This window comes from Lissotriton vulgaris, assembly GCF_964263255.1.
Source record: "Lissotriton vulgaris chromosome 8 unlocalized genomic scaffold, aLisVul1.2 SUPER_8_unloc_1, whole genome shotgun sequence".
Classification (NCBI taxonomy): Eukaryota; Metazoa; Chordata; class Amphibia; order Caudata; family Salamandridae; genus Lissotriton; species Lissotriton vulgaris.
The window spans coordinates 4,944,678-4,968,480 of NW_028240615.1; the positions used below are offsets into that span (position 1 = coordinate 4,944,678).

General features: G+C 41.1%; 1 protein-coding gene across 3 annotated transcripts in view; it reads right to left on the reverse strand.

Annotated features, from left to right (window-relative positions):
* Nucleotides 1–23,803, reverse strand: part of FARP1 (FERM, ARH/RhoGEF and pleckstrin domain protein 1) — a 576,707-nt gene that overhangs the window by 518,604 nt on the left and 34,300 nt on the right. The window contains exon 1 of one of the 3 annotated variants that reach the window (XM_086947878.1): nucleotides 21,211–21,292. The exons of the other annotated variants lie outside the window; for them this stretch is intronic. The gene's annotated coding sequence lies outside the window, so the exon portion shown is untranslated. Of the gene's footprint in view, nucleotides 1–21,210; nucleotides 21,293–23,803 lie in introns of those variants that run through there. 3 annotated transcript variants of the gene reach the window in all.

Below are 23,803 nucleotides of genomic sequence, written 5' to 3' on the forward strand. Positions count from 1 at the left end.
GACGATTACATCTGGAGCAAGTAGCAGGAAGTATTATAAAATGATCGCCCAGCTCAGAGTATCGGCCCATCCTGCCAGCCATAAAGATTTATAACCTAAAGGCCTTAGTGACAGCTGCTTATGGTGCAGAAATGGTGAAAAAAAATCGCTTTATACGTCAGTTGGTGGGTGTACCTTTAAGCAATCCTCTGCTTCCACTTAAGCAGGACTTTGGGATTAGAGTCAACCCAGTCAGACTGGCACTGTGCCCCCTACTTTACTGAAGGAGGATCTGGACTACCCCAGAGCTATCTGCCCATCATCAAGAGCTAGAGGAAATTTTGTGTCAAGTAGGCTCTTCAAAAATTCCTTGGTTAAAGCATTTGAAGGGTACACGGGTAGAAATTGGCCTTCATGGTTTATGGAGTACACTGGAACAGGCTGAGGCTATGTCCAAATCATTTATCATAACAGCATATTGGCAATCTAGAGTTTTTCCCTTACTCAGTCAGTTGAGGCATGGATCCTTAAATGCCTTTCTTACAGTTAAGGACTCCTGTAAACAGGAGGACTTTTTGGATGAAATAGAACCTCTGTTAGCTAGGTGACACTATTTGCAATTCCGGTATGGAACCCTGCCTCTCCAGGCCTTTACTGCCAAGTGGGTACACCATGGGCCAATGAGCTGCAGTGCCTGGCCTGTAGCGGCACAAAAGAAACTACTGAGCATATAATGTTCTCTTGCCCAACCTATGTGACCTATAGGAGGAGTTGGATTGTAATACTTATTTAACGCAGGAATCTCTTTTACTCTATTTATATATTGAAATCTTTGGTTGCTGGTCAATTAATTTTATTGTGTATTAACTTATGTACATCTTGATATGTAGTTATAGGACTGATTGTGAAATTCTGTAAATTAATACTACCAGTCAGGGTAGATCCCTGGTACTTCTTGATTCACTGCTTAATCTACACCGTTGCTGAAGAATGTTTAATATAAAAGAGGTATCCATTGTCTTAATGTTTATTCTATTGCACATTTCACATTACATAATTTTTCTGTTTTATTGGATGTTTTTGCTTTATGTACTTTTATGGCTTATAGCCGAAAAAGGAAAATCATTCTCCTACCTCGCTGCAAAGTCCTGGAACTCCCTACCTCTGCATCCGAGGCATTATCCATCCCTGCCTCAATTCAGGAAGGACCTCAAGGCCTGGCTCTTCGACTATACAGCAGACCCCACCCTCTAGCGCCTTGAGACCTTTACGGGTGAGCAGTTGCGCTTTACAAGAACACTGATAGATAGAATAAAGTTTTTTTGCTCACATACTGACAATTAAAGCGGAACATGTTTCAGTCTCAAAATCACATAATTCCTGGGGCCTACGTATAAAGACCGGACAGACTTACCCAGAATTTATGGAGCAGCAGAGAAAATGGAGACTCAACTAAGAGGGGACCGAGGGTGAAGAATGTAATGTATGGGGTGAATCCATCTCGTGCACGTGTATACTAAACCACCATTTCACAGAATAAATATTATTGCATGGATGCAGGGATACATCGCAACTGCGAACCTTTCATTAAAAAATCTTTTCTTTTTTTAAACGCCCATAAAATGTTCTTAACCAAAACTACCATCCCCACCCAATTTAAGTCTAGGATTGATTGTGTCAGCATCTAATATATTCTGTCAAGACTGCTTTCAGTCAGAAAACGTCTGCTCATTATTTGTCCTCTTCAAACAGGGTATACAAACACAGCATCTGGAAAACGCAAGTGCATTTTCTGGCCTACATTCCAGCAGTAATACCACATTATCTCGGTTTTATTGCCACAACAAAGGGGTAAGCACATGGTGTTATTTGCCAAAGCTGCCGAGATGAAGTGGTGTTTGTGTGCTATAAAGGACCCGTCTATTGATCGCAAGAGAAACAGGAAACCGTCAATTACCTAAAGAGGACCGAGGACAGGCAGGGAGTTATCAGGCCTTCTCCAGGCACATAATCGATACATTTTCTACATTGCGCTCCATTTAATAGTAGAAAATGGACAGTTCAATAGAAAACAATTACCAACTTGGTAAGTGAATGCCCGTCGTTTCATTAAGCTGGAAATCCGGCCACAATCTGCGGGGCCCGATGCAAACGGACTCCATTATTGTTTCCAAGATGCAGCCATAAAACCCTCTAACATGGGCCACTCACTCCAAGAGCAAAGTGATTTGAAACGAGCACACCCGAGCCTTTCATCTCCTCAAACATAGCACTTAAGTGTGGGCAACCGCGGCACCAGCCTTTTAAAAATAGCTTGCACTTGTAACTTTATTTCTCAGAATTCTACCAAGCCTATCATTTCATGTTATTTTTTTGTACCGAGTTTATTTTTCAACATCGAGGCCTTGAGCACTGAGGCTCGTGAATTAAACTGTCATCCCCACACAGTATGAGAATATTTAACTCATAACTGTACTGTTGTGCAGTGTCAAATGGGCCTCACAGACCACATTGTTAGTCGCGTCACTGATAATGCTTTCCCCTTTCCACAAAGAAACACGTGAATGCTCTTGAGAAACAGGAATCTGGGTGCTTTGTTGGAGTCTGTGGTACTTGTTCACGGGAGTCAAAGGGGTCTTTGATCAATTTCCTTGGCTGTATTATATTGCCACATTTATGTCCTACACTTAAGTTTAATGAAGACAGTGGGATTTATTGGGAGTGTCCCCAAGCTTTTTTAATGTTATTCAAAAAGTTCCCATACTTTTTGGTAAAGAACTACAGTTCCTGCTCGGTTAATGACGACCCTGAGCAGCCTCAAGTTGAAAGAAAAGGAAGTGGTCTCCAGCATGGTGAAGATTAGTTTAATTTGCATTTGTTTCTTCTTTAAGGTGTATGTTTTTATTTAATATGCAGTTACCTCTAGGTGAAAGTACAATGATAATAAAATATCTTGTTCTTTTCAGTTACAGGTTTGACTAGGCGCCATTGCACTCAGGATCACAGTTCCCATACTTGTGATGCACTTTGACTGCTAGCTCTACAGGCTTTCCAACTCATGAATTGCTTCATGAATTCACTCTTTAACATTCATTACATCTGTCCTTATCGCTAAAAACCTCTAGCAACGACCCCACATCGGTTTAGGTGCAATACAAAAGTCATTTGATTGATATATATATATATATATATATAAATAAATAAATACACACACACACACACACACATACACAGGAATAAGCAAACACTATCTACACACTCAAGAACCACAGAACAGGACCAAAGTGAACACTGTAGGTTTACCATTACGAATCACTGACTAACAACCACGTATTACCTTTCACATATTTACACCAGGAAGCAGTACACTCTAAACCGGTCATATGATACTCCTGAGAGACAAGTCGTTTCTCCAAGACGGTGAGTCTCGGTTCTCAAAAGTGCACAGTTACCTGGATAACACGTCAACTCAATTCACACACAGGACTGCACAAGAAAAGTACAGTCTACTATGGATCAAACTACACATTATTTAGTGCTCTGTGTACAAGACTCAATATCTAATATCAAATATGCCTTTTGGGTTGGAAAAGAGGTGTGGCAGTGCCTTAGACATGCTTCGAAATGCTGCGGATGGGAAGCCAGGTGCCGGGTATAAATCTGGGGCATAGGGAGCAGGGTACAGGTGGTATGACAGGGTTGGGGTCAGGTTATGTGTTTGAATGGCCTAAAAAAGCAGGATACCACACTATTCAAGGGAAACTATAACGTAATCAGCTTACGCCAAGGCACGTTGGAGTACCTTCATCTAACATCCTACATACTTATATCTTTATAAAATTCATTTAACCAATAACCGGATTTAAATAATTGAGAACTTTATCCCACATAGATAGCACACAACCATCCATGAAGCTTTTAAGCACATATTTTTACCTTCCCATCAAGAGACATTTCATGAAATAAAGGTCTATCACAAGAAAAAACAAGACGATTGCCATGCACTCTCTAGTCATTCACTAGACCCCTTCTCACCGTTTTGAACACCTACAGACACACGAGGCACCTTCCAGGTTCAATAACCCAAAGAAGTCTCCTAGGAATCCAAGCAGCAGATCTAAATTTACTGCAAGCCTTTCCGGAGCATCTCCAGACCTTAGTTTTAAATTAGCCTCTCATGGTGTTGTAATGTAGTCCCTATTTTCTCAATAGGCTCTGCGCATTGGAATAATATATCCTATAGAATTGATGTAGGACTTAGGTCTACTAGGTCTCTATCGAATATATTAGACTTAATTGTGAGTGCCAGCAAGCTAAGAGGTCACTAGAAACTTTCTCGAATAAACAAGAAGGGATTAGTTTCTGACAATCGCATAAAACATGACAACTTTGTTACCCCAAGATACAACTGATCTTCAGAGTCTTGGAAACAATAGATAGATATTTTACTCAGTCAATCGTGCATGCTTCGTTTCACCAGAAGTGCAGAGAAATAGAGAGACTGGCGTTTCAATATAAAGTATTTATTGAACAGTCTTTTTTCTCATGCAGAAGAAATGAACTGCTACAATCGTAATACTGGCTGTAAAGTATAATGCGTACAGCAAGAAGAGTATTATGAAATAATACTGTAAAGCATGGTATGGTTTCTAAGCCATAAAATACATACATAAATAACTAAAAGTACTCAAATGGTGCTTCTAAAATACGCCTACCCCGATGTACCTAACCTAGGTCTAGTACGAGGGAGTAAGTATGGTGTAGCATAGGTTTGGTATTCTTTGCCAAGAATCTATCCAAGATTCCTCTTAGGGTCTAATTAGCTCCATACCTTGGTTTTAGAATGAAGGAGGTCTGGTATCTCTCTGTCTCAGGACTATTTCCCAACAACCCGCGAGGGTAGCTTGGAAACACTGGAGCTGGATTTCTCGGCAAGAGAAAAGACAGCGTCTGCTGGAGGGTCGGCTTACTTCGGCACTTGCTGCAGCGAGATGCGTCAGGCAAGTAGACAGTCTAACTGCTCCAAACCACCGTGTGTTTGCTAGGGCAAGTGTGGGCATAATTATACCTTGAAGGTGCCGAGTTTGACGTAAGGTTGGACATAATAACGTCATCAAAGAGTCTCAGTTCTTTGAAAACTCCATGAGTTCTTGGGCAAATCAATATTCATGCAAGGAGAAGTCCCTGACTGCTGAAGGCGAGTTTTCCAAGAAATCGTTGTGGATTTTCGGAACTAGTGGAAGTAGCCATGCCATATTTGGACTGCATGAGCTATGTCTAAATATGGTTATGATTTCTATGCCTATATAAGGATAGGGTGATTTATGCCTATATAAGGGCATGAATCTGGAAAATTACACTAGGGACCTAAAATGCTATACAACACCCACTCCACTTTATTATGTTCGACATTACTAAATTATAAGCACTAAAACATATCTAAAGCATGTGTTTACAATCCCACCCAAAAATACATCAAATGCATTTGAAAATGAGCATTTGTATTGCACACAATTTAAAAAACAACAGTCGTCATTCAAAGCATATGTTATGATGTTGGCAATGCTAACTGAATGAATCATGAACTTACATTTATGAAATGGCTCTAAATTACAGAATAAAAACGTCGAGACTATTCCATAGAAGAATATATAAAACTGTTTTGTTAGTGGACAAGATCAAATATTGTCTCTAGGAAGGATTCAAAGAATTCTTGTTCTCTAAGAATAGTTCTACTTTAAGCAGATTACTTTGTGCCCAAAAAAATTCCATTTTGGAAAAAGTCAAATCAAATAGAAAAATAGGAGTTCCAAAGTTAGAAGATTTGTTTTGAAAAAATGAAGGTCGAATTGTCAGTTGAGAGAACGCCGAGTGCAAATTTCAAAAGTTATTCTCGGTGTCCGGAGAAAACATTAAATCGTCTAAGCTGGCAAAGAAATCGTCTACCACAGTAGGTGAAAGTTGAACCACTTCATTAAGTAGATCAATCATACACAGATGAGAAGCATCGCCGTCAGCGTCATCCACATTGGCAATGTTCGTAATAGGTGGTACCTGTGTGTCTCTTGGTCCACGTATCTCACCCTCAGCTGGAATTGTCGGTGAGACCTAACTGAATGCAGTCATCGGGATTGGTAGCTGTTGGGGGCAACACAATGCATGAGCCGTTACCGAACCAAGCAAAGCGTCAACATCCGTTGACAGTGCTGATGGAAGTGTCAGACAGATATCTAACACGCATTCCTCTCCAAAAAGCAGGCATCGCAGAACAGGTAAGATGCAATCTTGCCAGATTGGTCTGAATGATAGGAACCATGTGGTATTCAGATCTCTCAAACGAGCCAAGCCAAGAATCTGTGTTATTCGTTCATGGTACTGCATAGCCAGGAGAGCGTTCTCCGTGGTAGTCTGGGCATCGCTGGTGACTGGACTTGCCATATCGGAACAGAAGAAGTAAAAACAGTATCACTGCTACGAGTCCCAAGACGAGAGGCAGGCCGCCAAACACAGAGTGCAAGAAGTTTGGAAAAATGCCTAGGACTGCTTCAAAGGGTGCTAGCAGTCCCGAAAAAACTGCCTTAAATACATGTACAATACCACTGGTATCAGACATGTTTAAGATACAACCAAACATTTCTGCGAAATATATGGGACAGTTTGTTCTTAATAGGGCATGTACCTCCGCAGAGGACCTTGCAAACCATACGTCTCTTTGGACGAGGTGAGTGGCATAGTTTTTTGTAAAAGAATGGCTTTTATTCTGCTTAAAGTATCAATTCGTGTAGAAGAGATGTTCAGTGAAGGCCATAGCGGTGACTCCCCGTCTGTCTTAGTTTTAGTAAACAATACTTGCAAACAACAAGTGACCATGGCTGACACACTAACGAGATAGGCTATTCCTGGCATCATTCCACAACAGCTGTGATCATTCAACATTATGTAGCTCCCATTGGAAAGCTGCCTAAAAACTGGATCTATCACTGCTGCCGGGGAACCCTGCAGGTGGCAAGAAAGGTTATTTGAAGAACCCTCGCAGGCGCCGTGTAAATTAATAATTTGACACAAAAGTGTACCGCTTAGTGAGTTTTTACAATTTTTACCACTAAGAAACACCTCCTTTCCCCCACTCCAACATTTGTGTGTGTATGGTAAATCCCAGGTCGACTTACTGTATTCTTTACCCAACCTTTCATACAGGCCTGCTGGTATGTGTTTCAAGCAAAACTGAAATTGTAAAATCGTCACTGGTATCGTGATGGTGCCATGTATTATCCATTCAACGGTTGGTTTCTCAGAAACGGTTAATGGTAATCTTTCCAGTTTTTCTATGCTCAGCACTGTATAGTCTGCTCCCCTCTGTGCCAAAGGGATTTGTTTATCTGTAAGGTTAAATCCAGTAAACAATGACGTGGTGTTGATTAGACGCCATGGCACGTAGCCTGAACAGAGATTTTGTAACATCCAGCCTAGCAGCATTATAGAACGTAATTGAGACTGTCCATGTTGTAACATGAGCAAGTCCTGTTCCATTATGGCTATGATAGAGGATACAATGCTGTCCAAAGAATACATTCTGGATTACAGTCGTTAACCCATTGTCAACTACAGAGAGTGCTTTCTCTAAATTAATACGATCAATTTCTCGTATTCTTTCTGCAGTTTCCATTTGCATGACTTTCCATGCTTCATTATAAGCAGCGTATATACCTGCGTATATGAAACGTTTATGACGTGGTTTACGAGGTCCTAGTAAGAAGTCTCTCAAATCAAAGCCATGTTTAAGTAAAGTTAAGTGTTGTTTTATTTCTGGAAGTGTGGATTTCTGTAGCCACTCATGGCATAGTTTTCCTACACTAAGTTGTTATTATCCCTGGATGTTGTCTCTGGACATAGCTTGGACCTGGCCTAGTTACTGTAAATCCTTGTGTGTTGTTCAGGAATCTATCTTGACAGTTATTCGTGTCTGTGGGCCAGATTAACCATTTTTTCCAATCAGGATTAGTTCTGTTTTGTTGTAAAATATAGTTTATGTCTACCTCCTCATCTGTAGTTCTATTACTATCCGGTGTGGGTTTAGGTATGGACAGTTTGTTTAAATCTATTATATTAGCTAGGCCAAGACAAGATGTCTGTTGAACAGTGTCATTTAAAAACATTATTTGTTCTGGGATGATGCAGGCTCTGAATAAGGCTTCTAAACCTTGCACCTGCCAGTCTTTTGTGCCCCACAGTTTTTGCCTCCTCAATATTGTCTTTCCAAAAGTCAAAACGTAATGTGGACAATCGTGCATTAAAGGCCGCAGAATAAATTTGCTTAGTATTAGTCAACATACTTTTCATTCCTGTCTTAATTACATTTTTAAGGTAAAATATTTCTGGATTTGTGACATTAAAACCTGAGAAGTATGGACATTTTTCATTAAATGTTTTAGAGCTACCTTTTGGTGGAACAGGACAATGTTCCCATTGATTATAAGTTAAAACATTTCTAGGGTTTGCAGATTTGTGCAAATAATGATGACCAAAATGATTAAAACAATACCTTTCTTCATAATCTGATGAACCTTCTAAGTATTCATGTTTTGCTAATTTTGCTGACATTTCTAAGTCTGCCATCATGTTATTAACAGTCTCAAAGTCTTAATCATCAGAAAAAGTACTGGGTGATACAAAGTCACTCAAAGAAACCTTAAATTGGTGTGAAATCTTCAACAGCTCCACCGGGCCATAAATGTCATAATCAGTTGTGTCCCATGCTATACCACCAGGTATAGGAACGGCTGTGATGTTTAATGATGACAGGTCTCTTTGTTCACGATGAGATGATTTGTGAGGTTTCAGGAGCAAGTTGATGTTCTTACTTGCTGTGTCGATTTTACTGTATTTTCCATCTATCAGCTTTCCCAAACTTAAAACAAGAATGAGCCAAAGTAGGAGAAAAAGTACACCTAACACAATCCGAAATTCAACCCATGGTGAAACCAGATATGTATTTTCAAGTTTATGAAATAGTTCTGTTATTTTTTCTTTGAAAGTTTTATTTGCTGGCGTTGTTTCGGGCTCACTGGGATCCTCAGAAAACGTATCAAAGTTGATGAAATAGCCAGAGGCAGTTCTGTCAATTGTTGGTATCGCATCCGGATTACTGGAAATCGCTGGAGCTGCTTGTTCCCTTGCCATATTAGTATAGTCAGTTGCTATATCATTGTAGACAGGAGTGTCTTGACAAACTGTTATTTGGGTCTCAAAAGGCACAAGTTCCATGGCTTTGTTGCATAGACCTCCTTTTCTCACTGTAGATTCTTCAAAGGTGATGAGTCTTTCAGTTTGAACCTCTTGGATAGTAGCAAGGTTTGGTCGTCTGCTACATCTTTGGAGTCCACTGGGCCTACTTCTTATTATCGGCCACATGATGTGGTTTGACCAGGTCAATGGACACAACCCTTTTATCCTTTCTTCCAGCAAGGGGCAGCAGTAACACTGATCTTGTTCCGTGGATTTCTAAGACAGGTACTGGTATTCTATAAGAAGGCCCAAATTCCCTCTTATCCGTGATCTTTTCTCTGACTAGATCCCTAATCTTTGGAATCCTTGCTGGGACAGGTGGTTTTTCTTCAGTGGTCGTTGGCTTCTGTATTGTGTTGCTCAGACTTCTCCTCGTTTCATTTAAGTCCTGCAAAACAGCCAAACGGTCTTTGATATCAAAGGGTTTTTGTTCCACCACTGAAGTGTGACGATCAAGGTCCTGGATAAGAATTCTAGTACCAAAAAGTATTTCATATGGAGTGATTCCACCCAGAGAATTTCTTGGCAGATTGTTAAGACTAAGTTGGACACTTATTAAATGTTTGACTCACCCGTCACCGGAGCCTAATACCCTAGCTGTTATAAGTCCAAGTCCTGTGCACACGTATCAGAGTAGTAGGTTCTAGTGTCAGAACCAAATGACAAACAATATTCATGAAAACAAAACTAATGAAGGTCAAAATCCAGAATTGCGTAAAGATTAGATTTATAATTCAATCTTGATCAGTACATATGAAACAAACCCTAGCTGTTATAGATTGCTTTATGTCTCATTTTCTCTTTCCACTACTGCATTTCCCTCAGGATGGAATGGACTTGAGTACCGCAATGCAACGCCCAAGCTGGCCATGGCTTCTTTGTAAGCTCGAGAGCTAAACGCAGGACCCTTGTCAGAATGTTGCGTGCCGATAAAGACTCGCAAATCTTTTATAACAGTTCGGGCGTCATCCGAGCGCTGAGGCCACATCCAAATAAATCTTGAGCATGAATCCACTGCGACCATGATATATTTATAGTTGCCATCCCTCTGTAAGGGACCACAGTGGTCCAGGTAAACCCACGCTAGTGGTTTATCTGAAATAAGAAGGGGCGTCTGCGCAGGACGTTTCACTGTTGAAACGTTCATTTTTTTGGCAGCTTTCACATTCCAGAACGTAGTTTCTGGTCTGTTTCCTCATGCGCGGCCACCAGTATCTTTGTTTTAATAACGATACTGTGGCAGAAACACCTGCGTGTGCAGAGGAGAGTCCTTCAGGTGCCGCTAAGATTAGTCCTAATCTATGTTCCATGTTTGGAATTACTCTATCCCCCACTCCAGGGATTCGAGCAAAAAGAACATTATTTGCATCAGTTATATATGAGTACTTGAGTGGAAAGCATTTTGGAAGTGTTTTACCACTGTTTTTTATTGAAGCAGTGACAGCTTGCATTATTTTGCGGTCTATTTTTGTTTTTGAACGAGTGATTGCAGCTACGGAAGCCGTTTGCACAGCTGCCTTCGCGGCTTCATCAGCCAATGAATACCCTTCAACGTGAACGCCATCACGTTGATGACTAAGTGTATGGATCACGTGAGTCTTTTGTAGTTCTTTCTGTAATAGAACTATTTGTTCCCAAAGCAACTTATGCTTAATTGTGCCACCTTTTGCGTCTTTGAAACCGTTTTGAACCCAGTTCTGCAAGTATTCATTGTAAGATGGAACGCAGTAATACGAATCGCACACTAGGAGTGTGGGGAATTCGCGATCGGTATTTTCAAGCGCCATCTTGAATGCTTGGAGTTCAGCTCGCTGAGCTGTACAGTCTCCTAGAGATTGAGTTTTTGTGACCATGGGTCGGAATTTACCATCGCGCCAGCGACCTTTAACAATCGTGCACGCAGCACTATAAGCTTGTTTGCCCCTAATAGCGGGCTGTGCTGATCCTTCTGTATATATTATACACCTGTTTTTTAGCTTCCTGTTTAACAGAATATTGCCTTTGCATTGTTGGTTAAGTTTTCAACTGGATTTTATGATTAGGAGAATCCTCATCCCATCCCACAGGATTTTTATATAATGCTGGAGCCTGAGCCACAGCTCATTTTCTGGCATAGGTGTATTTTTTATGAATTGGAATATGATTTGAGAAGGCTGGCATAATGATGTCCTCGCCATGTGGGCACTCCCTGACAAATTGAGGTGGCCAGTCTTTTTCAGCTACAAGAATGTCAGAAACCTTAGAGAGCTTCTCCCAAAAGAGTGCTTTTATTTTCCTAGTTATGTCCCCCTCCATCCGGAGCGTTACTTCATATAACTTATGGGGTACACTAACCCTGGTATCTGCAGTTTCAACCTGAATGTATTCATTAAAGTCCACTGTCTCCAGATGATCGTTCAGGATCTTGCGAGCTATGGTAACTTCTGCTGCCTTGTCCAGCATTGTCTGGGCCCACTCCCCGTTCTTGAGTTGTGTCCTCAAGATCCTCTGCATGTCTAATTTTTAGACCCGCTACCTTCTTCTTGGTGAATTGTTGTTTCTTATTTTTTGGAACGTGCTGATCGTCTTTGGACTCCACGCATTCTTCTTTGTGTTCTGATAGTCCTCTTCTTTTGGATTTCTGCGAAAGGTACGAGAGAAATGTGTATCAGTATCTTGATATCTATCAGGTTTTCTCAAATAATCCCTATTTCTGAGGTTATAGCTCTTTTCAGAGGGCTCCTGTTGAGGAGACCTTCCTCTGAACTGAGAACGCTTCTCTTTAGGAAGTGTCTGTTTAGTGTTCTCCCACTTCTTTTTAGGAGTAGTGAGATTATTCTTAATAAAGACTTTTTCTGAATTTTCTGTGAGTTAGGATTTTACTGGTTTCCCACCCAAACTATCTCTTCCTAGTTCTTCATAGGATTTTTCAATAATTCTAGCAAGTCCATGCGGTTGCTCAGTAATATCAAGTTCTTTTAATTTTTGGCAGATTGCCACGGATGCTGCTTCACCTTTAATGTTAGCTAATAATATAGCCGAGACCTGTTTGTAATCTTTTAGTAATTTCATACCAAGATTCAAGGCAGGTTCTGGTCGGTATTCATTTTGAATCGGTTTCAGGACGTCTGGTATTACCGCCATAGACGGAAAACCATGTGTTTTTGTGTAGATTGAAGCAAAGACCGTACCCCAAGTGTCACAGTCCTCCACGTGTGGTGCGATCCCCATTGGTAAAAAGATTGTTAGAATCCTGTGTTTCTCATGAGGTGTACTATCGGAAAATGCTGTCTCTATTTGAGTAATTTTAGCTAACCAGAATGGAATTTGTTCCCTTTTTGGGGGCAATTTAATAATGACTGATTGTATAGTCTGTGGTGTAATTTTGTTTGTGTTCCCCTGGTGAGGGGTGTGCTGTGGAATCCTTATAGCAGGTTGGACTGTTAAGAGTCCGCATGACATATTGAACCAAACTGTATGTATTTTTATTAATTATTTTAGCTGAGCTAATAGTTCTACATCTGTCATTCTTTCAATGTCGGTAAGTGGTCTAAAGCTGGCTAGTACCTGCCATGTTGCTCCTGGTCTTCCTAGTGGACCGAGCCTGGTAATGTGATTTTGATGCTGTAGGGCGCCTTCAAACCAGAGCTGATGCTCTTGGTAAGTTAGTGGAATTTCAATGTCCTCGAAAGGAACGTATTCCGCTGGAGGTTCCTCTGTTTTGTAGTAGTGGAACTCATGTGTCACTGTATTTGCTGTAGAAACAGAATCCATGAAAAGAATACCCCTGTCTGCCGATATTCATGTGCCTCTATAATAAAGATTACTCTACCACCTATCGATGATACGCCATTTGTTATGAGCTTTATAGTGATTATTTTCCTTACATTTTCCGGGATGATTATAGCATCCGCGTCTTCGTTAAACCCTGTGGTGTCAAAACCTGGTTGTGCTGCTGCTGCAGCTCCACCGGTTGCGTTGTTGTTGCCATTAACCGACATTGTTTAATGAAAGTTTGCAGAGCAAGTTTCAAGGAAACAAAGATAAGGTGCGCAATATTTTGGAACACTGTATCCTTCAACGTTGAACAAACCAAAAACTAATACATAGGAATTTTCGTCCTACTCAGTTATGGCAGATTTTTTATCCTTTTACCCACTCCAGGTGTCTATTGGAGTATTTTACAGGGAAAAGGGGTCTCTGTGAAAAGCACGACTGAGTTACTCTAGTATCTAGCGTTAAATTAGTGCCTTACCAAACGTTGGGCGCCATGTAGTGTAGTTCCTATATTCCCAATAGGCTCTGCGCATTGGAATAATATATCCTATAGAATTGATGTAGGACTTAGGTCTACTAGGTCTCTATCGAATATATTAGACTTAATTATGAGTGCCAGCTAGCTCTGAGGTCACTAGAAGCTTTCTCAAATAAACAAGAAGGGATTTGTTTCTGACAACTGCATAAACATGACAACTTTGTTTCCCCAAGATAAAATTGATCTTCAGATTCTTGGAAACAATAGATATTTTACTCAGTCAACCGTGCATGCTTCGTTTCACCAGAGGTGCAGAGAAATAGACAGGCGTTTTCATTAAAAAGTATTTATTGAACAGTCTTTTTTTTCATGCAGAAGAAATTAACTGTTACTATCGTAATACTGGCTGTAAAGTATAATGCGTACAGCAAGAAGAGTATTATGAAATAATACTGTAAAAGCATGCTATGGTTTCTAAGCCATAAAATACATACATAAATAACAAAGATTAAAAGTACTCAACTGGTGCTTCTAAAATACGTCTACCCCGATGTACCTAACCTAGGTCTAGTACGAGGGAGGAAGTAAGTATGGTGTAGCATAGGTTTAGTATTCTTTGCCAAGAATCTATCCATGATTTCTCTTAGGGTCTAATCAGCTCCGTACCTTAGTTTTAGAATGAAGGAGGTCTGGTATCTCTCTGTCTCAGGACTTGTTTTCCCAACAACCCGCAAGGGTAGCTTGGAAACACTGAAGCTGGATTTCTCGGCAAGTGAAAAGACAGCGTCTCTCTCAGTTCGTCTGCTGGAGGGTCGGCTTCCTTCGGCACTTGCTGCAGAGAGATGTGTCGGGCAAGTAGATAGCCGAACTGCTCCAAACCACTGTGTGTTTGCTAGGGCAAGTGTGGGCATATTTGTACCTTGAAGGTGCCGAGTTTGACGTAAGGTTGGACATAATAACATCATCAAAGAGTCTCAGTTCTTTGAAAACTCCATGAGTTCTTGGACAAATCAATATTCAAGCAAGGGGAAGTCCTTGACTGCTGAAGGCGAGTTTTCCAAGAAATCGTTGTGGATTTTCGGAACTAGTGGAAGTAACAATGCCGTATTTGGACTGCATGAGCTATGTCTAAATATGGTTATGATTTCTACGACTATATAAGGATAGGGTGATTTATACCTATATAAGGGCATGAATCGGGAAAATTACACCAGGGTCCTAAAATGCTATACAACAGTGTAAGCTAATAATGACATGCTATGAGAACTGCGGCCACAGGCCTGAACCATCAGTCACAATAACCCAACTGGTTGCCGTACTCAAGTTTAGAATGAGTGTGCAAAAATCCCAAAAACATCTTTTATCCATAATGATTACTGAATAATGCTCAACTTTTGTTTTTAGAAGATAGAGGCTGGTGGCTTACAATGAAATGAGAAGTTTGTGTCATTCGTACTAATTACAGCCACATTAATAATGATGAATATTAAGAGTGACGTCTTCCCAGTTGTCTACTTTCACTGTTGTGAAACTTAAGGGCTTAGCATGCGAGTATAAAAAGAAAAACTAAATGTAGGAAAATCGGACAGGTTACAAATCTGGTAGATAATTTAACATATCAATAAAAATGTCTCATCCAAAGTCATGACCACTCGCAACGAGATAAAACATGCCACTTCACAGATTTCTGCCACTGCAATTTCGTCTCTCCCTAGAAGAACCCTACACTCTGTGCATGTGCACACACACTCAATTGTGAGTGAGGCTGAGGTTTGACAGCCTTTCCAGAAACTCAGATCAAGCTCCCCTGATGACTAGTGTCCCGTGTTCATACTTCAAAAATTAGGACAGATTTTTTTTGTAATATGGTGTGCAAGTTTAACAAAACCTCCTTTTCTAACAACACCTGGGTGAGAAGTAAAAGGAACACACTTTTTGCAGAGGTAAATGGAAACACCCACTTTAAAAGCAAATAGTTCTCGAACATTCAATGGAGCACCCCAACCATTGGCTGTACCAATACTTTCAACTATTTAACTAGTGCTGTTCCACATCAACAACAAAAAATGCTTGTATGCCAATGTGGAACGGCTATGGCAAAAAAAAAGTATAATATTCAACACGAGGCAATATATGCATCATCTCTATGGCAGCCACTGCAAGATGATGTATGGTTTGACCATGTATGCCTGCAAATATTTTGATTTTATTTAGTATACCACTCCAAGATGCCAGACACCCAACATGGAGAGAAAATTAAATAAAAAATATAAAAACTATTAGGGCCGTCTTATGAATGTAGTCAAGCCAACCAGTGATGAAGGCTGGGAAACTGGTTTAAATATTACTCCCGTCCACTTGGAGCAATATTCATAGCTCCACCCTGCGAGTGGAAGCAATTGATGCGGGGACCCAGCTGGTGCCGCAGGGGCCTTGGGGCTCCCCCCCCATGGCCCCTAATGACAGTTTGGTGGGTGCCCAGGGTAGGTACTCACCTATTGAGACAGGCCCTGCGGTATGGGGTCCCTGGGACCAAAATCAACCCGTGGAGGGGCAGGTTGCCCTCTTCCCTTTTAAAATGCTGCCAGACCCAGTGGGATGGGGTCACTCGTACCAAAATTGGCCGAGGCAGGCGGGTCATGTGCCCTTTCCCCTCAAACCAGGTACCAGGCCCTGCGAGAGGGGTGCCCTGGACCCAAATGGGCCCAGCGAGGGGGTCGGTATACCCCCTCGACCTTGAATCTGGTGCCGAGCCCTGGGAGATGGAGTCCTCAAGCCAAAATAAGCCTAGGGAAGGGGGCCACATGCCCCCACCCCCTACAAATATCACCAGGCTGCAGGGGATGGGCCCTCTGGGCGAAATTGGCCCGGGGAGGAGGGCCACGTGCGAGTTATCTTGGGTGTGATAATGGGATATGTTTTTGTTTTTTTTACGTAGAAATTCACTGAAAGAAAAGAAAGGATAAAGGAATGTTATAGTTAGGTGAATGTCAGACAACAGTAACGTTTTGAACTTAAAAAAATAAGTTCTAGTTAGGAGGGCTAACTATAACCTGCGCCCCAGCCATGCACTGCTCAACACCTCACATACAACATCAGTCATGGCATGCTCCAGGGCATAATTTATGACATCACTGATGACACCTCAAATGACATCAATTACATCATCCAAGCTTCATTTTCCAGCATATTGCAGCACAGATTACTAAGGCATTAGAGGTCTAACAGCAAGTACAAAATAGTCCAGGAAATGATCAGCCATCATTACTACCAACAAATCCCTTAGGTGTTGAAAAAAAGCATTATGTGCAACACTGACTCTATAGCATACACTTTACAGGTAGCATAGTTCACATTATCAAGCACAGATATATAGGAAACCCTCATTGAGTACGGTGTTCAATAAGCTCAGAGAAAGCCAAAATAATGAATGCCTATTCCAAAACAAATGCCCTACTACGACTCCTAACACACCGAACCAACAATAGGAAGTGACGTTGGTATCAGTAGAGAATGGAGTACTGTAAACAGTGTTTACTCCATGAATAGAGTTCATTCTATACCACACTATTTGCAAATACTGAAACTTTCATGAGAAATACAACACAGTATTCAAAAGAAGCTACTAAGAACAGTGTACATTCTATGCAAATGTGGTAAAAGAAAACAAAGACACTATCTGCTCAAAATAACCAAGATCTGAAGCTGATAAAGATCATTCTACCTGCACCCTTCATGCTGTGGTGAAAACTTTACAGATAACCAACCTTCTGAAGCAAAACAAGCACAATTGCATAGGTTAGTATCTGGTGCACACGCTCTTCTAGGTTAATTATAAATGATCACGCGGACACGATTCTTTCTAATAACTCAATGTTGCTTACAAAAGTTAGTATCTACTACGTAGAATCTTTATCTTGTTGGAAACTTTTTCTGCAGAACAAAAAGGTTGTGTGGAGCATAATGAATACACGTCAACTGTCACTTGCACACAGAGTTACTCCTGAATACAAACACTTATAACGTTCCCAGTACACAGTTATGGTGCATTAAGAGCACATGCATTTTCTAAACACTTGAACTCATTAGTTGAGCACAAGCTGTACACAATTACGTAGAAAAGTAACATGGTATCCTCCACTACGTAACCTAAAAAACAATCTGGCACACTCATTGGATGATGTCATAGAACATGTCATGAGTGATGGAATATGTGAGGTCATTAGCAGTGCATGGCGAGGAAGTAAGCCAACTATAACTGGTGGATATCTATATTTTCTTTTTAGTTCTAGATCTGTATATATATATATATATATATATATATATATATATATATATATATATATATATATATATATATATATATATATATATATATATATTACATATATATCCTCATCATCCTTCACAACGAAGTTATATCTAGAAATAGTGTTGCACAATGAAATTGTATGTTTTACTACATTACCATTTTAAATGTTCACATTGTACCTTTTATGGTTTCATTTAACTGAAATAAAGGAAATATGATAGATTATATATATATATATATATTGGTGTGACAGAAGCAAAAAGTGAACAAAAGCAGAATGATCTTTTCAGTAAAGCAACAAAAACAACTCAGACAAGATACCAGCAGAGGAGAGTTTCTGAAAAGAATGGTTAATAACCTGATGCACAGTGCCATCCAGTAGCAGAAAGAGGATGGTCACAGAGAATTTGAGAGATTAGCAGAAGAAAGAAAGTAGGGATGTATCCGTCAGTGACAGGGTACAAGGAATCTAATGCAGAGGATTACAAGTTAAGAGCAGCAAAAGAGGCAGGTGATGAAATAAGCACTGAAGTAATGAGGGAAAATTCAAGTAAATTATGGAAGGGAACTAGGAAGCAAAATCATCAGCGTTCAAAACAGTGTAGGGAAAGGAGTGAGGTGGTCGAGAGAAGAGCACAAGCATCCAATATTTGCTTGACTGAAGAAATAAATGATTGCCACTAAGCTTCTGTAAAATATCTACATTTAAAATATTAGAATTCCTTATTCGGATCTCCAAGAATCAAATATACCAGTTGGTCGATTTTCTTTTTTTAAAAACTAAACAAGATTGTAAAATAATGTCAAAAACTACAAACAGCTTCCCTACTTTCAAGGTTTATTCTAGCATCTCAACATGAGGTTGTATTAATAAGCACAAGGAGGACTGTGCTTATATACACAGGGTTCTTGCGATAAACAAATTTGAGAACTAGCTGTATTTTGTATCACATCATTGCACATGGAAACTTGAAGATCCATCTAGGAGGGATTCATAAGTAAAATGTGTAAGAATTTTTGTGTAAGAGATAATACAAAGCTGGTTTCCCTTCTTGTGCAAGCGACTGGCCTCTTTGTGTAATGGTGGTAACTCCTGCTAGTAATCTGAAGTCCAGGAACTACTTTTAGCTCCTACTCAATCTTTTTCTAGGCCTGAGGCGATTATGCATCCCAAGGCAGGAATGATGGGCTCAAACTGCCCACCATAACCTTTACACAAAGTCAAAGGCGTCCCATATTGCCAAACTCATTACGTAGACAAGATATTCCAACCCTCTTGGACATCTTCTCTTCCCTTCTGCGGCTCGACAGTCATACTCTCTACACTGCTATTCGAGTACATACTAGTTCACTTGCTCTCAGCTTCAGCCTTCAGAGTGTTTACTAGTTCCCTTGCTCTCAACTATGGATGACACTCAAGACATTCCCAAAGATAACAGGCCCTGAAAAGGAGCTCTGACGAGGCAATCGGTTTGATCAAGAAAATGGAGATAGACAACTGAAGAGACCCATCCAGCACATTTCAACCAACTAGCTTTATTTAATTTGCTGGCTCATACACTTACGCCACAGGAAGAAATCACTCAACACTCAGAGTCCGCTAGTGGATGAACGTAAACAGCACAATTCCTGGGGCTTCTTCAAGACATAATAGTATGCGGTCACCTTCGACCTCAGTAATTTCCTCCCAGAAATAGAACGTGAAAATAAAACTTAGACCCTTATTTACAGTTTGATGGACAGGTTACGAAGTCACAAAAGTGACATTTATATATCCTGTTCGCATTATAAACTATAACACGTGTAATAAGGCAGACAGGATATTCTTCTGGTTTGTGATGGAGACTCACTCCAGCAAACTCTAAAGCAGGCCTTTAATTAACTTACTAAAAACTTTTATGCTAGTCACACCTTTTACTGTGATTACCACTGCAGCTCCAAATTAACTGGGGATAATATCAGCATTCAGTGACCTGGCCCAGGTGAAACGAAACCAAAACAATTTATCTTGAGAGATTCATTTGCAATATAGGGTTCCTAAACGGAATTGACAGATTCTCTTAGCTGAAACCAACCTGGACCCCACAAAAATATGAAATGATCAACAATTGTGTATCAGCAAGTCAAAAAATGGGCACACTGTTGTGAAGGGGGGCGCTTAAATTGACATGGACTTGACATTTTGTGTTGTGTTGGTCACTTGAGGAGGACAAAAATACACACAAGTTACAAACGATTAGCAATTTAATTTACAGTGGGAAGCCCTGAAAGGGGGTTCTGGGGTAACACACAAACTGCAACAAGAAACTTGTATGAAATGAGTCCCATTTCCAAACTCACATAAGGCCTTGTTGTTTCAGTGGGGTTTGCCATGACATAAATACTCAACAGCTTATAAATACTCAACAGCTTATATTATTAGCAGTCGGACAGTAAATGTCTACCTTTTCTCCTGCCTTATAACACTATACACATCAAACATTGAGCACAGCTGAAACAATCTCTGTTGTAATAGCACATACACTAAATAGAACATGTTGTATGTATCATGGTAAGCATTCATTCTGAACAAATACATTTGTTTTTTCAGCTAGGACTGTAAATTAAATTTTGAGCGGATGTAGCCTGTGGCTAGAATAACTTATTACAGAGATGTTCTTCTGTGACTCACAAAAAAAAAAACACAAGACTCTTCTAAGGCCACGCTCACTGGATGTAAGCCACCTACCATCGTTGCTTTTAATGAAACCTCTGACTGGGAACAAACCCTTTCTGTTAAAAAATATATATCCGTCCCAAAATAAACTGAAATCCCACACCTGTGAAGAAAGTTACTTTGCCATTTCTGCATAAAATGGCTTAAAACGACAACGTGGTGCGGCTGTGATTACGATGTGCTACAAAAACCCAAGATATGGTGGTCAGCTGACCAATATTTTAACGACGTGGACATTACTTTTATGTTTGGCCGGTTAAAAAGAATAAAGTTTACTATGTCTTTTTTGAAATATAAACGTAAACCATCAAATACAAGAAGAAATCAAAGCAAAGGTATTTAGAGCTTTTTAACTAATCCTAAATGATAAATGATAAATGCAAAGCCGTGCACACTTGCTATGTCCGTAAAGCACATAGAATAGTTTTCACTTTTTTTAATTGGATACCCGGTCTTGGTCCTCTCATACTCTCAAAACATTAACACATTACTGACCTTTTTCTAAGAGGAAGGTGGCAAGCCTAACGGCTGCCCCACAGAACATGAAAGCTGGTGCTGATTTACATTTCGAGGCTTAAGACCGTGATTTCAGCATCCCCATACTGGAAAGGGCACCAGCCCCGGCTGCCTTCATTCATTCATTCACAGCACTGGACTATCGCAGTGTAAAAGGAAGGCGCCTACCGTTCTTCTTGCTGGAAAGGCTTCGATGCAGAGTGATCCGGAATCGCAGACAAGGATGAAGTGTTTTAAAAAAGAAAGTTCGTGACCCCTACACGAAAGGCTACGAGAACGGCTGTGTGCCACCCGCTTGTTGTGGCGCCATGCTCCCGCCAAGTGATAAACCCACCTCAGAGTCTAGTCTAAGGATGCCGGGCGCTGGACTCCGCTCCGGCGGTCATTCTGAGCTGCACATGCACTACTACAGCCCCGTGAGGTGCCTGGTCCCTGGCTGCCATTCCTCTGAGGTCATCTCATTGACACGCCCCTACACCCTCCCCCCTCTCTGCAAGGATTAGCTTCTCTCTTAACTCCTTCTGCGCCAAAAACATTCCCAGAGAACCAAAACACAAGCTTTGGTAATTGGTCTGGGGTTGTAGCTTGTTAGGTTATGGTTTTCGTAAAACTTTATATATCTTTTTTTAGGTTTTTGGGGGGGGGGGCAGGCCCTCAAAGATATAAAACATTAGCTAAAAGCATAGACATTGTTTTAATCTCAAAGAGACCACATTCCATGGTAGTTCCTAGCACTGAAAGGACTTCGTGAGTGAATGAGCAGACTGCTGTCAGTCACAATTAAGTTAACCAATGGCTGAAGTGGGCTGACTCAACCCCCTTGTTGCCTGAGGAAATGTGAACATAGGAGTCGGACAGGCCTATATATATATAGGGTAATTAGGCAGTGCCTGACGGGCTGTGCTGAAATATTAGTGTGGGGCCGGTTTATAGTCTGTTAGGCTCTTATTTACTGCTGATTTTTTCGGATAGTAAAATAAGAATTGCCTATAGTAGGCTAATCCATGAAGTCTTACAAAATTTACAAAACACTTTTAAGGGTGTCTTTACAAGTTCAAACCCATATCAATTTGCAAACAAGGGCCATTTCTTTGTGATTTACTAATTAGATTGGGGGGGGGGGGGGGGACATTTTTATTTCGGTACCCAGGCATATTCCTGTTCCAGTCCGACCCCGATAACACAGCAGACTGATAGATGAATAGGGCTAGCTGAAAGACCCTGAAAGCATCCATACCAAATGACCCAATTCAGGTGGAACTGACTCTAGTGGTTTTTAAAACCCTGAAATGGCTTTATTTTAGCGCCCCCCCCCCCCCCCCGAAAATAAATTACCCCGTTTTATTCAATATCTCCCTATTTCATGCTTCGAAAAGTTGGCATGTTTGTGAAAGTGGACATATATAAATATTAGTAAAATAAGAAAGCATTGGCAAATGCAAGACAGAAATACCTTCACAATCAACAAGCATTGGAAATGCAATAGGTCTCGCAGCATTAGAGTTAGTGCTTTTAGAATTGTTTATGGGTTTTTTTTGTAAATCTTTAGCATTTTTGTTTCCTGTAGCCAATGCTAAAGAATTACAAATAAAAAAAGCCATAAACAATTCTAAAAGCTCTAACTCAAATGCTCCGAGACCTATTGCACTGTGTGAGGGTGAGGGGTTGAGGGTGAGTGAGGGTGAGGGTGGGTGAGGGTGAGTGAGGGTGAGTGAGGGTGAGTGAGGGGTTGAGGGTGAGTGAGAGTGAGTGAGAGTGAGGGTGAGTGAGGGTGAGTGAGGGTGAGTGAGGGTGAGTGAGGGTGAGTGAGGGTGAGTGTGAGTTAGGGTGAGGGGTTGAGGGTGGGTGAGGGGTTGAGGGTGAGTGAGGATGAGTGAGGGTGAGTGAGGGGTTGAGGGTGAGTGAGGGTGAGTGAGGGTGAGTGAGGGTGAGTGAGGGTGAGTGAGGGTGAGTGAGGGTGAGTGAGAGTGAGGGTGAGTGAGGGTGAGTGAGGGTGAGTGAGGGTGAGTGAGGGTGAGTGTGAGTTAGGGTGAGGGGTTGAGGGTGGGTGAGAGTGAGGGTGAGTGAGGGTGAGTGAGGGTGAGTGAGGGTGAGTGAGGGTGAGTGAGGGTGAGTGAGGGTAAGGGTTTGAGGGTGAGGTGTTGAGGGTGAGTGAGGGTGAGGGCGAGTGAGGTGTTGAGGGTGAGTTAGGGTGAGGGGTTGAGGGTGAGTTAGGGTGAGGGGTTGAGGGTGAGTGAGGGTGAGGGGGAGTAGTTGAGGCTGAGTGAGGGAGAGTGAGGGTGAGTGAGGGGATGAGGGTGAAGGTTTGAGGGTGAGGGTGAGGGGTTGAGGGTGAGTGAGGGTGGGGGAGGGGTTGAGGGTGAGTGAGGGTGAGTGAAATTGAGGGTGAGAGAGGGGTGGAGGTTGATGGTTTCACTGTACTAGACAATGTTTGCAAGATATATTCTGCCTACCTTTAGGAGTATGACCTTACTATTGAAGATTTTTATGTAGCACCCGCATTAACTGATTTGCCTCTAGACGCGTGAGTAATTGTAAGAATGTGCGAAATTTGTGTTATTTGCTTTTACGTAATTACGCGAATTTTTGTGGCAATTATACGTGATCAAATCCTTTAGTACTATATTTCAGCGCGAAATGCATCCCCAATATCAATTTTTGACACAAAAATAGAGCGAATAAGACAATTGACACAGACAACAACCGCTTGTGTGCTGGTGATTTTCTTGGTTCCCGCCCCCTATAACTTTTTCTTCAAAGG